The 5,144-nt window shown below is 32.9% G+C and overlaps 1 long non-coding RNA gene across 1 annotated transcript; it reads right to left on the bottom strand.

The window, feature by feature from the left end:
- Nucleotides 1-2,446: 2,446 nt before the first annotated feature.
- LOC128285735 (uncharacterized) lies at nucleotides 2,447-4,064 on the bottom strand. Its single transcript, XR_008276276.1, has 3 exons — nucleotides 3,976-4,064; nucleotides 3,427-3,512; nucleotides 2,447-2,615 (listed from the first exon to the last, which is right to left on the bottom strand). It is a non-coding gene; the product is annotated as an uncharacterized LOC128285735 (long non-coding RNA).
- Between the last annotated feature and the right edge of the window lie 1,080 nt (nucleotides 4,065-5,144).

Below are 5,144 nucleotides of genomic sequence, written 5' to 3'. Positions count from 1 at the left end.
AGATAAACCCGAATAAAGAAATCCGAATAAAGAGATCCGGGATAAAGAAACCCAAGATACGATACTATGCCGAGAATCGAAAACCAAATTCATAGAGAAAATATAGAATACTCGATAATTCTTCAAAGAAAGAAAGTCCAAAAGAAAACATCATTTAATCCCACTGAAATCAAATATAACAAGATCAATATATCTTCCCATACATATATATCGATGAAGCATCAAGTAGAAGAAACAAAATCATAATATCATATGAATTCTCTCATCAATTCTTATCGACGAAATGAAATAGAATACCCAATGAAATAGAGCAATATTAATTATAAACCATCATGACTACCAATGCTTTCATCCAACACCAAAATTAGAAGACATTCCCATATAACAAGAATTTCTTGAAGATCAATAGCCATAGAAATATTTCGAGAACGGGTGAACACATAGAACATCTCAAAAGAGATCGCTAAATCATCCGGTCATAATGTCACACTCAGATAATTCACGTTTGAAATATCATTTCCCCAACTAGTTCTGCCGTCACAAATTTCATATTAAATCATTCACTAAAGAATGTCAGTTCGAATAAATTTCGATTTACACTTTTCTCGACCTTGCACTTGAGTAATTCGATTTACCAAAGAGAATTCCTTCTCTAATCGGGACAAGGCATAATTCCAATAATCTTTATATCAATCCGATACTTTTCGGCTCGACTTTACTTATCGGTTCATTTTCAATCTCGGATCATACTTATAATTATTCTATCATGAACTCTTTGGGTTCTCAACCGAAACTTATTCAATACAAATCTCATAAAATTCCATTATAAGTACCACTTTGGTAAGGGGAGGGTTGTAGGACCTCGACTCGACTTTCTTATACATACACATATGACACAACTAGTAACATCATCAAAATCATGTCATTCATTCATGTTGGCTTACACCAATTTTCCTATTGTCCCATTTAGACAATATACTTATGCATACATTCTATGTTTTCTAGATGACTTTACTTATCCATTCATTTAATTAAATTAATTCATGCTCATGACATTATATAAGGCCAAACAAACATAGATATTTGCATCACAATCACAACTTTCATTTTGTGCATCATCATGTACATATCATTACAATCATATAATTCAGTCCAACAATTTAACATAGATAAGTTCATTTCATTATAATCCTTTATCTCATAAAAAAATTGTATATCATTAACATTCATCAACATTCAACGCCCAATCAAGACAAGGACATTTTCATTCGTATTATGATATTATGACCTTTATTCATACCTCTACTACTTTCTATTTATTCCGTTCATCTTATCAAGTAAGCCACATACACTACATCATATGAGCATTAAGCAAATATGGATATTTATCACAACATGAACTTTCATCTCACATATTATCACATATGTATCATAAACTTTTATTCATATTTTTCTGAACCGAGACTTATCATAATCATAACTTTACTCAAATACCTTCACATAACCGTGAACATGGTCGGCACAGCTCGGTTGGAGAGTACCCTGTCTAAATAAGACGGTACTCATACGCGTCGGAAGACATCACACTATCGCAGATCAGTGGCATGTATAGCTAAACTTTTACACATGCTAGGTTAGTCCGAGAACCGACTAAACCTGCTCTGATACCACTAAATGTAACACCCCATACCCGATACCATTGCCGGAGTCGAACACGAGGTGTTAAAGGACTTAATTCATTAATTAACCAGCTCATACAATTCATTTTAAAATTTCCAGACAAGCTGGCTAACTGCATCACAGTCGCTTTAAAAATCATATCTCGAGTTACGAAACTCGAAATCCAATTCCATAAATTTTTCCTGAAACTAGACTCATATATATATCTACTAATTTTTTTCTAGAATTTTTGGTTGGGCCAATTAGTACAGTTTATTAGTTAAAGTCTCCCCTGTTTCAGGGTTCAACTACTCTGACCTCTGTGTATTACGAATCAGATATCTCCCTGTACAGAGCTTCAATGACTATACCGTTTGTCTCTAATAAAACTAGACTCAATAAGGAATCTGTAAATATAAAGTTTGATTTCTAATTATCTTTGTAAAATTTATGGTGAATTTCCAAAGTCAGAACAGGGGATCCAGAAATTGCTCTGGCCCTGTTTCACAAAAATTTAAACATCTCATAAAATATAGCTCATATACCTGTTTCGCTTATTCCATATGAAAATAGACTCATCAAGCTTCGATTCCATAACTTATTCATTATTTAATTCCATTTCTACTATTTTTAGTGATTTTTAAACTCACGTCACTGCTGCTGTCTGAATCTATTTTATGGTAAATTTTACCTATTTCATGGTTTCCATGGATTAGCTAGCAATTTGACATACATAATACAAATATGATCATGATTAGCCATTCCAATGGCTAATCATTACCAAGCATTTCTATTTCCATACCACTCAATAACCATATTATAAGACCATATATACAAAATGATTATAATGCTATACATGCCATACTCAAAATATACAAGCCATTATGCCAAGATGGTATACGGATAGTGTGAGCGTGCCTCCGACCGCTTCCGATTTCCGAGCTGGCTTGTCAACACTACAAGGAATGAAAAGGAGGAGTAAGCATAAATGCTTAGTAAGCTCACATGCAAATAGCAAGTAACATAACCATATAAGCAAACATAAAACATCATTTGCATAATCATCACCAAGACATTCATATCACCTTTTCATTTATCATCTTACCATATTGTTGTTATATTGAGTTTTCAACCCGAGGGTTAAGTACATACCTGTTCAAAGTATCCATTTCACAACACTTACCAATACGTCCCTTTCATCTTGAGTATTCCTCCATTTGAGTAGAACTTTACCCGTTGAACACATCGAATATAATTGGATACATGGAAAGTTTGCACATAAGTGCCACATATGTAGCCAAGCTACCATGTAACCCGCCCATAAGTGAACTCGGACTCAACTCAACGAGCTCGGGCGTTCGCATCCATAAGTGAACTCGGACTCAACTCAACGAGTTCGGATGCCTAGTTACATCTCACGAACTCGGACTCAACTCAACGAGTTCGGACGTCGATCCATAAGTGAACTCGGACTCAACTCAACGAGTTCGGATGCCCAAATATCCCAATGACATGTCACTTGTATCCTAATCCATTCCTAAGGTTCAACGGGACCTTTTTCCCAATCATGTGTCTCAACCATCTTCTACGGAATGCCGATACCGATACTCGGTAGTATTTCACATTTTCCAAGTATATCACATAATTTGACATATTATCAAACAATTATCACAAGTATAATATTTCATAATAATTATCATATCATTTAAAAAACATTAAAACATTTAAAATAATAACTATGTTACCAACATTTACATATGAACTTACCTCGTATGCGAAAATGGCTATTTTTACCATTTCGTCCACAACTTGGTATTTTCCCCATTTTAGCCCAAATTTCAAGTTTCCTTGCTCTATCATTTAAAATATAGTCTAATTAGGACTCACATTATTCAAATTGACCCAAAATCATATTTTGGAAAAATTACAATTTTGCCCCTAAACTTTTGCATATTTACACTTTTGCCCCAAAGCTCGTAAATTAAAATTCAGCCTATTTTCTTATGTTTTATGACATGCTGATCATTTTTCCCTTCTATGGCAACATCAAATTCTCACTCTAACATGTACTTATGACTATTAGGTATTTTTACCGATTAAGCCCTTTTGCTCGTTTTCACTTAAAACCGAGTAGCACAAGTTGTCTAACATAATTTAAAACCTCATATTCTATCATAAAACACTAAAATACACAAATTTCACCTATGGGTATTTTTCCAAATATAAACCCTAGGTTAAATTATTGCTAGCATAAGCTAAATCGAGCTACGGACTCAAAACGTAAAAATCATTAAAAACGAGGCTAGAACGACTTACAATCGAGCTTGGAAGCTTGAAAAACCCTATCCATGGTTTCTCCTTGCTATATTCGGCCATGGGGTTGAAGATGAGCAAAATTGGCTTTTAATTTTGTATTTTAATTCATTTTACCCTAAATGACCAAAATGCCCTTACTACTAAACTTTCCAAAATTCCATCCATGTCCAATTTTTGTCCATAGACTTAGAAATTGGTAAAATTACTCTTTAAGGACCTCTAATTAATAATCTAATTCAATTTTATGCAAAATACTTCTAGAACACAAGTTTTGCAATTTATTCAATTTAGTCCCAAATTTCAAATTAAGTACTTTATGCATAAAATTTCTTCACGAAATTTTCACACAATCATGCAATCATATCATAGACCTTAAAATAATCATAAAATAATTATTTCTATATCGGATTTTGTGGTCACGAAACCACTATTCCGACTAGGCCCAAAATCAGGATATTACAAAAATGGTTTTTCTTTCTTCTTCAATATTCGGCTACACAAGGTGTTTTTGCATGCTTTTATTTTGTTTTCTTTATTATAGTACATATTAACATATTAATTACTATTTTAACCTTATTTCATAACATTAAAAATTCCACTATACTAGGCAATTGTGTCCATCCATTAATCCAATGATCCATTTTATTCTTAAGGACCTCATATTTAAGAAGACACATCAATTCGACACTTTATCAAATAGAATGCCACTTTTTTATTTTACGCGATTAAGTCCTTTTTCACAAATCGGTACTCAAACCATGAAATTTTCATACGAAAATTTCACATATATCAATTCACATACTTTAAGCACGGAATATAATATTAATTTTTTTTACTCGAATTCATGGTCCCGGAACCACTATTCCAACTACGGTCTAAACCGGGAAGTAGATTAAATATTTTCTTCCACATAGTACATTTCAAATTCACACATGACTTCAAATTTCATATCTATTTAATCTCACAACTAAGATTTTGATCTGTCTTCCGCTATACAACATAACAAGCTGAAACTGTTTATAACTATACTGAATTACTTTCATTTTCTGCTCAATTTCATTGATGAATTTAAACCGTGAATCCTTTTTCTCAAAAAGCCTGTCTAAAAGCAACGGAGTTCGATAATTGCAACCATACAATACCTCATACAATGTTTTTTTTTTTTTATA

The sequence above is a fragment of the Gossypium arboreum genome, chromosome 12 (genome assembly GCF_025698485.1).
Source record: "Gossypium arboreum isolate Shixiya-1 chromosome 12, ASM2569848v2, whole genome shotgun sequence".
Taxonomy (NCBI): Eukaryota; Viridiplantae; Streptophyta; class Magnoliopsida; order Malvales; family Malvaceae; genus Gossypium; species Gossypium arboreum.
This window is presented reverse-complemented; position numbering and strand designations above follow the sequence as displayed.